This window comes from Oncorhynchus mykiss, chromosome 9, assembly GCF_013265735.2.
Source record: "Oncorhynchus mykiss isolate Arlee chromosome 9, USDA_OmykA_1.1, whole genome shotgun sequence".
In the NCBI taxonomy this organism is placed as follows: domain Eukaryota; kingdom Metazoa; phylum Chordata; class Actinopteri; order Salmoniformes; family Salmonidae; genus Oncorhynchus; species Oncorhynchus mykiss.
The window spans coordinates 19,249,649-19,267,234 of record NC_048573.1 but is presented as its reverse complement, the minus strand read 5'-3'; the positions used below and the strand labels follow the sequence as shown (position 1 = coordinate 19,267,234).

The 17,586-nt window shown below is 41.4% G+C and overlaps 1 pseudogene; it reads left to right on the top strand.

Moving 5' to 3' along the window:
- The first annotated feature begins 6,150 nt into the window (after positions 1-6,150).
- LOC110532954 lies at positions 6,151-7,332 on the top strand (annotated as a pseudogene).
- Positions 7,333-17,586: the final 10,254 nt, after the last annotated feature.

Sequence of the window (17,586 nt, the reverse complement as noted above, 5' to 3'; positions counted from 1 at the left end):
GTCAACCTATTTATTCATGTCATCTCCTCTGTAATGTGTTGACCTCGCTTAGTTGTGTTGTTAGCATTTCAATCACACCCACCCCAACACAACAAGTTCACAGGTACTCTGCAGTCTTCTGTAAGCCCAAGACGAGGCCATATCTACGCTTTGGTCAGGTGGGCCTGCTGACTTTGTGCACACAGGACCCTCCTACCTGCTCTCTGTGTCTCTGTGTCTCTATGTGGTTTTCAGCAGGATGTCTATGTGTTGTCACTGTTGTTCTCACTATCTTTACTGGTTGTTCATGTTTCCCATGATAGCTTACAGCCACAACAAAACAGTTATTTATTTAACTGACTGTAATACATATTTAGTTGAAATCAGTTACAAACCACAAATAACTACTAATGAACCCTATCTGAACCCTCTGAGTTCAGCACCTCATGTGTCATACAGCACCATCTATTCTAACTTGTGGTCCGGGGGGGAGGGGCCATTTTGTGACGATGTCATGCGAGAACTTTCAGTACATTCTCAAATAGGCATATCTTGTGAAGCACAAAGTCAACTGCAGGTTCCTCGGTCAGAATGAGACCAAAAAAGTAAGATCCTCTTTCTGATAGATTGCTTCCTTTCAGAACCACACTAACCACAGAGTAAAACAGACTAGATACAGTGTGTCACATTAGCTGAGTGGCTGTGGTATCCAATCAGGCATGAACGCTCAGGTGCTACACTAAGTGAATGTTTCTGTGAATAATATTCAAGGAATGGAGGACTGACATGTACTTGTTTCATTGTGTAGGTGTTTACACTTCTCATGTTCACTCTTGTACATACACTATATATACAAATGTATGTGGACAGTATGGTGGAACAACTTCAAAATTATGTTATAATACTTCATTGCATCAAATGGTTGTGTTATGAATAGACTATTCTGTTAACTATTGTGTGTGTGTTCTACTGAGGATGGGCTTCTGGGAGATAACACGGACAGGAGATTTATGATGTTTGATCGTGAATCGTCGACATGCCATGACCAGCCATCATTATCGTAGAGCGATTCACTCTATATGTGTAGGTTGTTTTGACCTGCTCCCTTATTAATAAGTGATTCAAGATTTAGTTTAAGTATAACTCTGACTTGTGTGATAAGTTTGTCTCTCCTCATTTGATAGTAAAGAAATTAACCACCAGAACAGCCCTTCAAATTAATGGATTCGGCTATTTCAGCCACTGAGCCTTACTGAAGGGCTCAGTGACTTCCAACGTGGCACCGATACTGGATGCCACCTTTCCAACAAGTCAGTTAGTCAAATGTATCTCCTGATAGAGTATCCCCGATCAACTAAGTGCTGTTATTGTGAAGTGGAAATATCTAGGAGCAACAATGCTCAGCCGCTGTGTGGAAGGCCACACAAGCTCACAGAATGGGACCGCCAGGTGCTGATGCGCATAGCGCTTAAAAATCGGGAGTCAACCTATTTATTCATGTCATCTCTCCTCTGTAATGTGTTGACCTCGCTTAGTTGTGTTGTTAGCATTTCAATCACACCCACCCCAACACAACAAGTTCACAGGTACTCTGCAGTCTTCTGTAAGCCCAAGACGAGGCCATATCTACGCTTTGGTCAGGTGGGCCTGCTGACTTTGTGCACACAGGACCCTCCTACCTGCTCTCTGTGTCTCTGTGTCTCTGTGTAGTTTTCTGCAGGATGTCTATGTGTTGTCACTGTTGTTCTCACTATCTTTACTGGTTGTTCATGTTTCCCATGATAGCTTACAGCCACAACAAAACAGTTATTTATTTAACTGACTGTAATACATATTTAGTTGAAATCAGTTACAAACCACAAATAACTACTAATGAACCCTATCTGAACCCTCTGAGTTCAGCACCTCATGTGTCATACAGCACCATCTATTCTAACTTGTGGTCCGGGGGGGAGGGGCCATTTTGTGACGATGTCATGCGAGAACTTTCAGTACATTCTCAAATAGGCATATCTTGTGAAGCACAAAGTCAACTGCAGGTTCCTCGGTCAGAATGAGACCAAAATAGTAGGATCCTCCTTCTGATAGATTGCTTCCTTTCAGAACCACACTAACCACAGAGTAAAACAGACTAGATACAGTGTGTCACATTAGCTGAGTGGCTGTGGTATCCAATCAGGCATGCACGCTCAGGTGCTACACTAAGTGAATGTTTCTGTGAATAATATACAAGGAATGGAGGACTGACATGTACTTGTTTCATTGTGTAGGTGTTTACACTTCTCATGTTCACTCTTGTACATACACTATATATACAAAAGTATGTGGACAGTATGGTGGAACAACTGCAAGATTATGTTATAATACTTCATTGCATCAAATGGTTGTGTTATGAATAGACTATTCTGTTAACTATTGTGTGTGTGTTTTACTGAGGATGGGCTTCTGGGAGATAACACGGACAGGAGATTTATGATGTTTGATCGTGAATCGTCGACCTGCCATGACCAGCCATGATTATTGTAGAGCGATTCACTCTATATGTGTGGGTTGTTTTGACCTGCTCCCTTATTAATAAGTGATTCAAGATTTAGTTTAAGTATAACTCTGACTTGTGTGATAAGTTTGTCTCTCCTCATTTGATAGTAAAGAAATTAACCACCAGAACAGCCCTTCAAATTAATGGATTCGGCTATTTCAGCCACTGAGCCTTACTGAAGAGCTCAGTGACTTCCAACGTGGCACCGATACTGGATGCCACCTTTCCAACAAGTCAGTTAGTCAAATGTATCTCCTGATAGAGTATCCCCGATCAACTAAGTGCTGTTATTGTGAAGTGGAAATATCTAGGAGCAACAATGCTCAGCCGCTGTGTGGAAGGCCACACAAGCTCACAGAATGGGACCGCCAGGTGCTGATGCGCATAGCGCTTAAAAATCGTCTGTCCTCAGTTGCAACACTCACTAGTTCCAAACTGCCTCTGGAAGTAGTCAGCACCCGACGTCAGCCCAAGAACTGATCGTCAGGAGCCTCATGAAATGGATTTTCATGGATGAGCAGACGTATACAAGCCTAAGATCCCCATGCGCAATGCCACGCGTCGGCTGGAGTTGTGTGAAGCTTGCCGCCATTGGACTCTGGAACAGTGGAAACGAGTTCTCTGTAGTGATTAACCACGCTTCACCATCTGGCATTCCGACGGACTAATCTGCATTTGGCGGATGCCAGGAGAACGCTAAATGCCCCAATTTATAGTGCCAACTGTAAAGTTTGGTGGATGAGGAACAATGGTCTGGGGCTGTTTTTCATGGTTCGGGCTAGGCCCTTTAGTTCCAGGGAAGGGAAATCTTAACGCTACAGCATACAATAACATTCTAGATCATTCAGTGCTTCCAACTTTGTGGCAAGAGTTTGGGGAAGGCCTTTTCCTGTTTCAGCATGGCAATGCCAATGTACACAAAAGAGGTCCATGCAGAAATTGTTTTTCAAGATAGTTGTGTGGAAGAACTTGACTGGCCTGCACAGAGCCCTGATCGCAACCTCATCAAACACCTTTGAGAGGAATTGAAACGTCGACTGCGAGCCAGGTTTAATCGCCCAACATCAGATTACCAAACGTCAATAATGCTCTTGTGGCTGAATGGAAGTAAGTCCCCGCAACAATGTTCCAACATCTAGGGGAACGCCTTCCCAGAAATGTGGAAGCTGTTATAGCATCAAAGGGATCACCAACTCCAAAATAATGGCCATGATTTTGGAATGAGATATTTGACGAACAGGTGTCCACATACTTTTGGCATGGCAGTGCAATTATTGATTTGCGGTATCGTCTACTGCCCATAGCAATATAGTGGAGTGATACAATATACACTGAGTATACCAAATCTTAGGAACACCTTTCTAATATTTAGATGCACCCCCACTCCCCCGCCCCTTTTGTCCTCAGAACAGCCTCAATTGTTCTCTGCGTGGACTCAAGGTGTCGAAGGCCTTCCACAGGGATGCTGGCCCATTAACAAGTGACATCAGTAAGGAATCATAGCTTTCACCTGGTCAGTCTAAGTCATTTAAAGAGCAATTGTATTATTTCATATTGTGACGTTGATCCCCAGATGAGAATCCTGGTCCTTCTCTCCATCATGAGAACTGGAATTATCCTCTGCTGTCTGATCATCTTAATCATTGTCTACACCACCAGGAAATAGATAAAGGTAAGGCTAATAAGTGTTAATAGACTAGAGATGGGTTTTGGAGTAAAGAAGGAGATACTGTATCATCGCTATGCATTACAAATGATGATTAATTGAGATTGCTTAGTTGCTCGTATTGCATTTGAAAAATATTAGCCTGCGACTTCTAATTCAATTGAGCATCATCATGCTTCCTTATGCTGTATGTGTTAATTGATTGAACTGCTCTCCTGAAATCCCTGTGTTCAGAATGTGCCATCTTTTTGCATGAATAAATATCTATTTAAACAACTGACATGGACAGAAATAGACTCCTTCCATCTCTTGGGTGCTGTACATAAAGTGAGTCTATATGAATGTCTGTCCACAGGGCTTGTGCAGAGACAACCTTGAGCTGTGAGCTCAAGACAAGACCGTCTCTTTGCTTTGTATAGGCCTGGTTGACCATTCACTCACTATGTGGTTCTAGAAGGATGTCTATGTGGTGTCAGTCAGTTACTCTCTTCAGTCGTTATTCACCCCCATCACTATTAGAAACACAGATCCACTGACATACTGCATGACATGTAGACTAACACAGTATCTTATCACTTACAATATCATAGGTTTTTATCAATTATTGAACTGTAATCATTAGTTTAGTGTAGAGTAGATGGTGTATCCAGGCTACAGCCAAGAGCGCTACCCACCCAGGTACACCTCTGACCCCTGCTAAACTATCAGGTGTTACACTTAATGTTTCTGTGAATGATAGTGAAAGTAGCATGAAATCAGTGGTGTAAAGTACTTAAGTAAAAATACTTTAAAGTACTAATGACTTAATTCGTTTTTTGGGATATCTGCACTTTACTTCCCATTTCATATATTTGAAAACTTTTACTTTTACTTAACTACATTCCTAAAGAAAATATTATACTTTTTACTCCATTCATTTTCCCTGACACCCAAAAGTACTTGTTACATGATGAATGCTTAATAGGACAGGTAAAATGGTCCAATTCACGCACATATCAAGAGAACACGTGGTCATCCCTACCGCCTCTCATCTGGCAGATTCACTAAACATAAATGCAGTGTTTGTAAATGATGTCTGAGCGTTGGAGTGCACCCCTGACTATCCGTAAATGTAAAAAAAAGAAAAAGAATATGGTGCCGTCTGGTTGGCTTAATATAAGGAATTTGAAATGATTTATACTTTTACTTTTACTTTTGATACTTAAGAATATTTTAGCAATTACATTTACTTTGAAACGTACATATATTTAGAACCAAATACTCTTAGACTTTTACTGAAGTCGTATTTTACTGGGAGACTTTCACTTTTACTTGAGTCATTTTCTATTTAGGTTATCTGTACTTTTACTCAAGTATGACAATTGGGTACTTTTCCCACCACTTCTTAAAATAGAGTAGCTTCATCCTGTAGGTGTTTCCCCCTTATACACTCATAATGCTCCAGCCGTGTTCAACCTGTATGTACAGTATCAAGTCAGGTTCTATGTATATCTGTCCCCCTATAGGTCATCAGGAGAAATGTAACTGCTGCATGTGGTGAGGCCAAAGATATTTCATACAACTGATTTTGATACCAAGAGCATAAAGGTACATATAATGTATGCTTCAAATGCTTTAAAAAAAAGTTAAACCTATGATTGTAATTCAGGTGGTAAAGTATGATTGCCAATAAGGGAAAAAAGTTGATGATATTTGAATTGTTCTTACACAGACTATCCATCCAGATAAGAGTTTTAACAGAGTATTAGACAGCATTCATCCAGCCAGTTTTGCAAATTACTACCATTGGTCCACTTTTAGCATTGATTATTTACAGTAAGGGATTCTCAGTTTACCTGTGAAGACCATGGTGGGCTGGATAAGGCATCAACAAAAATGACAGTTCAACCAATCACCAAATAGCCCACTGTTGAAGTGTGGCCTACTTGGGTAGACTTCTCCACTCAAGACACAGTTAGTAAAGAGGATGACATCTTCAAAGATGATCATCACACTGCCTGATATTTCCACTTCTCAGGGAGATGGGTAGGTTCAACTTTTACACTACTGTGCTTAGAGGGGGTACACCTTAAATTTGAAGACACCAAAGAACTTTATTGATGCTATTCATGTTTGTCTTTGTGTGTATTCTAGCTGCGGTACAATCCTCAGCCATGCGCCTAGTGTCAGCCAACAAAGGAGACACAGTGACTTTGCACTGCTTCCATGAAGGCAACTTGACACTACACTTCTTGTGGTTCAAGCAAAGCTTGGGTGACTATCCTCATGACAACTTTTTACAAGTATGACAATAATGCTACATTCTACAATGCATTTAAAGGAAACCCTTGCTTTTCAGTGCAAAGTGGTAAAGGAATAAAACAGCTATGGATCTCAGACATGCAGCTCTCAGATTCATTAACATATCACTGTGGGAATTATATTTCCAACAAGGTGGACTTTTGAAAAGGAACCATTCTAATTGTTAAAGGTACAAAATCTGATTTTAGAGAGAAAATAACTAGAATCTATTTTTCTGCAACTACGTATATTCTTGATAATTTTTGCACTTTACATTTTGGATATACAATGTCTTCATTAAATGTGAGGTATTCTCAAAATCAGACATTACTGTAGTTTTCAACAAATGTTGAGTTAGGACACAAAAAAGGAAACACATTTACTGACGTGAAAACCTTTTTGTCAGGATCGGCATCCAGAAACACCATCGTTGTACAGCAGCCTGTGTCTGAGTCAGTCCAGCCAGGAGACTCTGACTCTGAACTGTACAATACACACTGAGACCTGTGCAGGAGAACACCGTGTCTTTTGGTTCAGACATGGCTCAGGAGAATCCCGTCCAGGAATCCTTTACACCAATAGAGACAGGAGTGATCAGTGTGAGAAGAGCCCTGAGGATGGGTCTCCTACACAGAGCTGTGTCTACAACCTCCCCAAGAGGAACCTCAGCCTCTCTGATGCTGGGACTTACTACTGCGCTGTGGCCTCATGTTGGGAGATACTGTTTGGGAACGGGACCAAGCTGTACATTGAATTTGATGACTATTATCCACAGATGAAAATCCAGGTCCTTCTCTCCATCATAAGAACTGGAGTTCTCCTCTGCTGTCTGACCATCTTCATCATCCTCTACCTCATCAGGAAATAGATCAACCTAAAACCATACTTGAGATAGGTTTTGCGGTAACTTCTGGAGATCATCACTTAAGCATTGTATTTTATGATATTTATTGAGATTGCTGAGTTGATCATATTGTGTTTTTAATATTAATGGTCTGTGACCTTGCCTAAAAAGTTTTATGTTAATTGATTGAATTGCTCCCTGTGTATGTACCTTTTTTTATAAATATGAATTAAAACATCTGATACCATCTGAAATTGACTTCTTCCTCCTCTTGTTTTCTGTACATGCAGTATGCCTGTATGAATGCTTGTCAAGAGTGCTTCTGCAGAGACAACCTACTATTACCATGCCAAACACAAGCACTCATCATGCACTAAGCTTTTCACAGGTACCTGGACATTTTGGTCTACTGTCAGCATAAGACGAGAAAATATCTACGCTTAGGACAGGCCTGCTGAACTTCTACACACCCTGTGGTTTTCAGCAGGATGTCTATGTGGTGTCAGTCAGTTACTCTCTTCAGTTGTTGTTCTCCCCCATCACAATTAGAAACACAGACCTACTGACATACTGCATGCCATGTAGTATCTTATCACTTACAAGATCATAGGTTTTATCCATTCTTGAACTGTAATCATTAATTTACAGAGTGTAGAATAGAAGGTGTATCCAGACTACAGCCAAGAGCCCTACCCACCCAGTTACACCTCTGACCCCTACTCAGATGTTACATTTCAGTTAGTGCTTTTTTTCTGTGAATGATAGTGAAAGCAAGACTGACATAAAATACACTTGCTTCATCCTGTAGGTGTTACCCCCTTATACACTCATGATGCTCCACCCCTATTCATCCTGTACGTACAGTATCAAATAACGTTCTATGAATAACAGTCCTCCTATAGGTCATCAGGAGAACTGTAACTGCTGCAAGTGATGGAACCAAAGATATCTAAGGCACACAACTGATGTTGATACCAAGAGCATAAAGCTACATATAATGTATGCTTCAAAAAAGAAACAAACTACATGAAAAACATATTTTAAAATGAACCTGTGATGGTAAATCGGTTCTTAAAGTATGATTGCCAAGATGGAAAAAAAGGTTGTTGGATATTTGAATTGTTGTTACACAGACTATCTATCCAGATAAGAGTTATAACAGAGTATTAGACAGCTTTCATCCAGCCATGTGTTGCAAAATGACTAGCATTAGTCCACTTTTAGCATTGATCATATACAGTAAGTGATTTTCAGTTTATCTGTAAAGAGCATGGTGGGCTGTATAAATAAATATAAAATAAATACATAAAAAATCCTATAATGTGATTTTCTGGATTTTTTCTCATGTCTTCTCATTTTGTCTGTCATAGTTGAAGTGTACCTATGATGAAAATTACAGGCCTCTCTCAACTTTTTAAGTGGGAGAACTTGCACAATTGGGGGCTGACTAAATAATTTTTTGCCCCACTGTAATTGGTAGATTTGGATAGAAACCACTCTAAAGTTTCCAAAACTGTTAAAATACTGTCTGTGTGTATAACAGAACTCATACGGCAGGCAAAAACCTGAGACAAATTCAACCAGGAAGTGGGAAATCTGTAGTTTTTTTAAGTGATTGCCTATCCAATATCCTGTGTCTGTGGGCTCAGATTGCACTTCCTAAGGCTTCCAGTAGATGTCAACCGTCTTTAGAAGTTGTTTCAGGCTTGTATTGTGAAAGGGGATCGAATAAGAGCTGTTTCAACAAGTGGTCAAGCTGAAAGACATTAGTTTAGTCTCACGCGTGTCCGTGAGCGCGACGCTTGTTCTCTTTCCTTTCTAATTGCAACGGAATTGTCCAGTTGGAATATTATTGAAGATTTATGATAAAAACATCCTAAAGATTGATTATACATTGTTTGACATGTTTCTACTAACTGACTAGGCTAGGCTAGGTGCTGACCTAACATAATCGCATGGTGTGCTTTCGCCTTAAAGCCTTTTTGAAATCGGACACAACAGCTGGATAAACAAGACGTTTAATCCTATGTATAACACTTGTATCTTTCATCAATGTTTATGATGAGTATTTCTGTAATTTGATGTGGCGCTCTACAATTTCACCGGATGTTTGTTTGAGACAATTCATTTCTGAACATAACGCATCAATTTCAAATAAGGTTTTTGGACATAAAGATGAACTTTATCGAACAAAACACATTTATTGTCTAACATGGAGTCCTGGGAGTGCCATCCGGTGAAGATCATCAAAGGTTAGTGATTCATTTTAACGGTATTTCTGACTTTTGTGACACCTCTCCTTTTATGGAAAATGGCTGTATGGTTTTCTGTGGCTAGCCACTGACTTAACATAATCGCATGGTGTGCTTTCACTGTAAAGCCTTTTTGAAATCGTACATTGTGGCTGGATTAACAAAAAGTTTATCTTTAAAATGGTGTATAACACTTGTATGTATGAGGAATTTTAATTATGAGATTTCTGTTGTTTGAATTTTGTCAATAATGCTACATTCCACAATGCATTTCAAAGGCAAACCTCGCTTTTCAGTGCAAAGTGGCAAAGGAATAAACACCTACGGATCTCAGACATGCAGCTCTCAGATTCAGCAACATATTACTGTCAGAATGTCAAGGCTCAGGAGAAGACCCACATGCAGACTTTTTCGGAACAAAAGTTTATAACTCAAACAAGTGGCAGGCAAACAACAGGTCAAGGGCAGGCAGGGGTCAGTAGTCTATAGCAGAGTCAGAAAGGTACAGAACGGCAGGCAGGCTCAGGGTCAGGGCAGGTAGAGGGCAGTATTCCAGGGTGGTAAGGCATGGTAAAGAATGACAGGCAGGCTCAGGCTTAGGGCAGGCAGAATGGTCAAAACCAGGAAAGCTAGAAAACAGGAACTAGAGACAGACAGGAGCACGGGGAAAACGCTGGTAGGCTTGACGAAACAAAACAAACTGGCCACAGACAAACAGAGAACACAGGTATAAGTACACTGGGGATAATGGGGAAGATAGGAGACACATGGAGGGGGGTAGAGACAAGCACAAAGACAGGTGAAACAGATCAGCGTGGGACAGTACCCCCCCCCCCCCCAGATAGGACGCCACCTGGTGTCCTACCTGGGCGGATACCTGATTGACCAGGGTGCCGGCGTTGGAACTCAGCAATGAGGCCTGTGTCCAGGATGTCCCTGGCGGGGACCCAGCACCTCTCCTCCGGGCCATAACCCTCCCAGTCAACCAGGTACTGGAATGCCCTGCCCCAAGGTTGAATCTTCAGGAGGCACCTCACTGCTCACGCCGGTTGGCCGTCGATGAGAAGGGGAATAGGGGTGGGCCTAGAAACAGGAGACAAAGGGCTGTGAGATACGAAAAGTAAGATGATTGCAGAGGGTACGGGGCAACAGAAGACAAACAGCAGAGGGGCTAATAATCTTGGAAATAGGGAAAGGGACGATAAAGCGGGGGGAAAGTTTGCGGGACTCTACTCGGTGTGGCAGGTCTCTACTGGACCGCAATACCATCTGCTCGAGACAATACCGGGGGGCCGGGGTCCGGTGGCGGTCCGCTTGTTGTCAATACCTGGAGGTGGTGCCGAAGAACATGGCTGACGTTTTACATTCTCCCAACCAATTGTGCTATTTTGTAATTTTTTTTGCTTTTTGTGTAACTTATTTTTTAACTTATTGTGTACATAATGTTGCTGCTATCGTCTCTTATAACCAAGAATAACTTCTGGACATCAGAAAAGCGACTACTCACCGCAGACTGGAAGAAACCTTTTCCTTTAACGAGTCTGACGAGAAGAATATCCTGCTTTCACTGGAACAGGCCCAGATCCAAGCCTTTTGCATGAAGAAAAGACGCTGGAAAAGAGGCCACAGATCGGGCACCCTTCTGAGAATCCGGAGGCGAGAGAGTAAACTCCCATTGCCTTCCATTATTCTTGGTAACGTGCAATCATTGGAAAATAAAATTGATGGCCTACAATTAAGATTATCCTACCAACGGGACATTAAATACTGTAACATCTTATGTTTCACAGAGACGTGGCTGAACAAAGATACGGACAATATAGAGCTAGAGGGATTTTCCATGCACTGGTAAGACGAGGGGTGGGGGTGTATGTCTTTTTGTCAAAGACAGCTGGTGTGCGATGTCTAATATTAAAGAAGTCTCGAGGTGTTGCTCACCTGAGGTGGAGTACCTTATGATAAGCTGTATACCACACTTTCTACCAAGAGAGTTCTCAGCTGTACTATTCGTAGCTGTCTATTTACCACCACAAAGCAAAGCTGGCACTAAGACCGCTCTCAACCAACTCTATAAGGCCATAAGCAAAGAAGAAAATGCTCACCCAGAAGCAGCGCTCCTAGTGGCCATGGGCTTTAATGCAGGCAAACATAAATCAGTTTTACAACATTTTTACCAGCATGTCACATGTGCAACCAGGGGGAAAAAAATCCTAGACCACCTTTACTCCACACAAGGAGATGCATACAAAGCGATCCCCTGCCCTCCATTTGGAAAATCTGACCATAATTCTATCCTCCTGATTCCTGCTTACAAGCAAAAACTAAAGCAGGAAGTACCAGTGACTCGCTCAGTACGGAAGTGGTCTGATGCTGCACTACAGGACTGTTTTGCTAGCGCAGACTGGAATATGTTCCGGGATTCATCCAATGTCATTGTGGAATACACCACCTCAGGAATCGGCTTCATCAATAAGTGCATCGATGATATCATCCCCACAGTGACTGTACGAACATATCCCAACCAGAAGCCATGGATTACAGGCAACATACGCATCGAGCTAAACGCTAGAGCTTCCACTTTCAAGGAGCGGGAGACTAATTCAGACGCTTATAAGGAATCCTGCTATGCCCACAGAGGAACCATCAAACAAGCAAAGCGTCAATACATGCACGAGAGCACCAGCTGTTCTGGATGACTGTGTGATAAAGCTCTCGGTAGCCGATGTGAACAAAACCTTTAAACAGGTCAACATTCACAAAGACGCTGGGCAAGACAGATTACCAGGACGTGTACTCAAAACATGCACGGACCAACTGTCAAATGTCTTCACTGATATTTTCAACCTCTCCCTGACCAAGTCAGTAATACCTGTTTCAAGTAGACCACCATAGTTTCTGTACCCAAGGAAGTGAAGGTTACCTGCCTAAATGATTACCGCCACGTGGCACTCACGTCAGTAGCCATGAAGTGCTTTGAAAGGATGGTCATGGCTCACATCAACAGCATCCTCCCGGACACCCAAGACCCACTCTTAGTCTCCTCCTGTATTCCCTGTTCACCCACAACTGCGTGGCCAAACACGACTCCAACACCATCATTAAGTTTGCTGACAACACAACAGTGGTAGGCCTGATCACCGACAACGATGAGACTTCCTATAGGGAGGAGGTCAGAGAACTGGCAGTGTGGTGCCAGGACAACAACCTCTCCCTCAATGTGAGCAAGACTAAGGAGCTGATCGTGGACTACAGGAAAAGGCGGGCCGAGCAGGCCCCCATTAACATCGACGGGGAAGTAGTGGAGCGGGTCGAGAGTTTCAAGTTCCTTGGTGTCCATATCACCAACGATCTATCATGGTCCAAACATACCAAGACAGTCGTGAAGAGGTCACAACATAACCTTTTCCCCCTCAGGAGACTGAAAATATTTGGCATGGGACCCAGATCCTCAAAAGGTTCTACTGCTGCACCATCGAGAGCATCCTGACTGGTTGCATCACTGCCTGGTATGGTAACTGCTCGGCATCTGACCGTAAGGTACTACAGAGGGTTGCGCGAATGACCCAATACCTCACTGGGGCCAAGCTTCCTGCCATCCAGGACCTATATAATAGGCGTGTCAGATGAAAGCCCATAAAATTGTCAGACTCCAGTCACCCAAGTTATAGACTGTTTTCTCTGCTACCGCACTGCAAGCAGTACCGGAGAGCCAAGTCTAAGACCAAAAGGCACCTCAACAGCTTCTACCCCTAAGCCATAAAACTGCTGAACAATTCATAAAACCGCCACCCGACAATTTACATTGACCCTCCCCTCCTCCCTTTTGTATGTTGCTGCTACTCGATGTTTGTTTGTTACCTATGCATAGTCACTTCACCCCCACCTACATGTACAGATTACCTCAACTGACTCGGTACGGGTGCCCCCTGAATATAGCCTTGATATTGTTTTTCTTATTGTGTTACTTTTTATTATAACTTTTTTATTTTAGTCTACTTGGTAAATATGTTCTTCTTCTTGAACTGCGCTGTTGGTTAAGATTTATCTGTGCTGCTTTGCATGGTTTTAAATGCCGATGTGCTTGTCTATGTAAACAGTAACCTTTCTCTCCTTTCTTATTTCACAGGCACTAGTACATGCTACTATTTCGACCTGTTGTGCCAAATCATTTCTATGCAATGGCTCAGTGTCAGGCCCCTTTTGTCTCCACTCAGGAACAGTTATCTATCCATTCTGTGTCACTCCTATCTTCTCTCCTCATGCAACTCAAATTCATTCTGCTCTCTCTCTCTATCTTGCTCTTTTCCTAGCCCCCCCTCCTTCTCCTCTCTGCTCCCAAACCATCAAGGTCTCAGCAGTGCGGGGAGGGCTTCTCCGTCTGTCCTTTCTACTATCTGTGTGTCGCTCTGTCTCATAACAGTCAGTATCAAATATGGGGTATTCCCAAATATTTACTAAATGTCTCACTGTCTGAACTCGTGGATTTTAGATAAATCATCTGTCTTTGGTGACCATCTCTAAAGTAATTTTGCATAGGTTGATTAAGGTTATCTCAATGCTCTCAATAATCCTGAATCCCCACAGATGTCATATATCCCTGTCATGTTGGCTTCGATTAGGTTCTAAATACTTAACATAAGTCTACCATTAATCCAAGGCTATGCCCTTTCTTTCTTCTCATTGGTTCAAATTACAACTATGTCGAAGAACTATAAACTCGTTCATAATTATCAATTACTCAATTTACCTTAAAATCAGTATCACAAATGACCTTATATTCATTAAGCTTCATTAAGCCATTATTAAATGGCCCTCCCATGACGCTGATCAGACCACAAAGGAAAGCCATGATAGAGGTCAAAGGTCATACCACCCTTTTACCTTCGTGTTCCATACTATATTATACAAATTAAAGAAAAAACATCAAACATTTTCTACATGTTGTACCCCAGGTTCCCAGAACATTCCCTTATCAAAATAATTCACGTGTTTAATTAAAACTCATAAAATAAAACGTATAATATTCCATATGTGTGTACCCTTTAAAGATATCGTGTCTCTAGGAAAATGGAAATCTCCTCAAACCAAAAGGCTAAAAACAAACCAAACATTTCCAGGCCTTTTCAATTTTGGTATAAACATGTCTCTACCTCCCTCACTCCCTTCAAGATTACAGCCCCCAGAAAACATTTAAAAAAAAAACAATGAAGCACTGTCCCTTTAAAATAAAATGAACTCAACCTGCAATCCACTTTGCGGACCTGTCATTGTTCCACGTAATGGAAACAGATTATAATGTTAGAATACCTTCACTTTCTGTTCAATTTCACTGGTGTTACCTAAACAGTCAAACCAAAAATCAATAACCAGAAAAACTTTTACGATTCAACTATTCAGACCTGAATCCCTTACAACCAAATATAGCCCAGCACGCACAAAAAAACAGCGATGCCCACCTAGCAATCTTGTTGCTAGATTTAGCAAATTTAGCTACATTTAAAAATGTATTTGGAACTTTTAGCAACTTTTGAAAAGTGACTCAAAGCTATAATGCACGCATTTTCCCTCTAAAAGACACAAACCATTTTCCCTGTCACATCCTCAGTCACAACATCATTGCCTGGCTGCAAAAATGCATTGTGAGTGACGTCAGCAGCAGGCGCTCAGCCCGTGCCCAGGCAGCAGCAATTTCAGCGAATTGCAAATCATTGTTGGCTGACTGCAGCAGCAGTAGTAAGGGTTCGACAAGCCAAACCCAATGAATATAGTTGGTCATGAATGTTTGACCTTGAACTTGAACTTTATTCTATCGTAAAAGTAAAACCAAACTTCCCACTTTCTCTTCTACACAATTTAAAAGTACCATGTACTTCGCTCAGTTTATAACATATGTCAGTCAATCCATAAGAATGAAGAACATTTCGGTGGGCACCACTCTATCGCCATTATCTCTCCGCTATTATTTAGAATTTCTTTAGATTTAGGTAACTGTCTCTTCTATGATTCCGTAATTTAAATACGACTCCATTCTCAATTGGTTATTCCAGCAGACCATTTAGGCAAGACAACGTATTACATCGAAATCGCCTCGCTATTATTTAGAATGAATTAGTCTTTCAATTTAACCTAAACAAGCTATTAAAACGTTCAGTTTATATCTTAAACAAACCCTAACAACCGTATCTCTCCTGGCAAAACATATCAATACTTGAATTACAATCAGAATGAATTTTAGTCTATCGGTGCATAGGCTGCGATACAAACCAGAGTCTCCCACGTTGTAGGCAAGAGTTCTACCCCTGGACCACCAGCACTATTGAAAAGATGGAGACGCAAATAACCCTATTATTATAATTGTCTGTAGTCGTAAACTCTGGCACGTACTACCGAGACAATTCCCAGAAAATAGCCCCAATTTAAAGGTCCAAGCGTTTCCCCAGCGAGGATTCTCCTTATTCTCTCTCTCTCTCTCTCTCTCTCTCATCTTATTTTTTCCTTTCCTCTCTTGACTCTTGTCCCCTTTTCTCGACTTTCTCCCTTTCTTTTAAAAATCTTTCCTGCTGTTTCCCCAAGAGTAGCAATAAATATTTGACTCCTGTCTGTCCGCTCTCTCTCTCTCTGCTCTCTATCTACAGCCCACTGTAAAACCACCGCTGCCCCCTGACCTGGGGTCACGTCTCCTTTTACAGCCGCCCAATCCTATTTCTGCCTCATCTTCTTCTATGTGTATGTGCTTTTTACCTTCTATGTGTGTGTTCTTTCTACCGCTATCCAATTACTATAGTTATGTTCTACAGTATATTCTCACAATCTATGTGTCTCACAATTGATGTATATGGCACTACTCCCTATGTGTGTGCTTCTCTCAACACATTCTATGGGTATTTTGCTATCTCGATCTGTGTTTCTCCTTTCTGGAATCCTTATCTATAGAGGTGCATTTATTGAACATTAATAAATCTTACCCGTACAACTATAAGCTATTTCCCAGGGGTCGTAAAATCCCAGTTCTCAAACTATTTTCTGTTGTGTCAAAGGACTTTTACAGTTAATATCTCAACGCTTACTCCGATATATTAGGCTTCCCTTCAATTTCTAAAATCTTTTTCAGCATTGTATTTTGAATTGGTTGGGTTATTGTAACGGTTGTCGTAGGTGGAAGAAGGTGAGGATCAAGGTGCAGCGTGGTACATGTTCATAATTATTTTAATAGAACACTGAAAAATGCAAAAACAACAACGTGAACAAACGAAACCGAAACAGTTCTGTCTGGTACAGATACGAAATAGAAAACAACTACCCATACCCATAGTGGGAAAACAGGCTGCCTAAGTATGGTTCTCAATCAGAGACAACGATAACCAGCTGCCTCTGATTGCCTCAACATAGAAACACAACACCTAGACATACAACATAGAATACCCACCCACATCACACCCTGACCAAATGAAAACAACTTTGGAAGTATGCTTGGGGTCATTGTCCATTTGGAAGACCCATTTGCGACCAAGCTTTAACTTCCTGACTGATGTCTTGCCTGTGTGATATTTCAATAAACGTGTGTTTTTCCTCTACGTTTAATGACTTGCCCAATTCTTACCACTTATTCTAATTTCTTCCACTTTGACATTGTTTTTTTTGTGTAGATCGTTGACGAAAAATTACAATTAAATCAATTTCAATCCCACTTTGTATCAAAAATGAATACTTAAGTGTTAGTGTAGACTTTCAATTGCCACTGACTTTAAACCACTTGAAGAAAAATAGCACTCCATTGTGGTAGCGCAAGCATTTTAGAGAGAATAGCATAATTGATTCATCTATGAATACATACTGTATGTATGTAAGGTGAGACATTTTTTTGACCTCACTTCCTCTTCAAACAACCAATGGAGCCAACCTAAAAGTTGTGCCTCCTGTGGTGCATGTAGATACATATTTCCGCTGATGCTGTCACTTCACTTTGTCTCTTGACCCTCATCTCAGTTGTTCTGCTACACCAGACCAGAGAGAGAGAAGTTGAAGG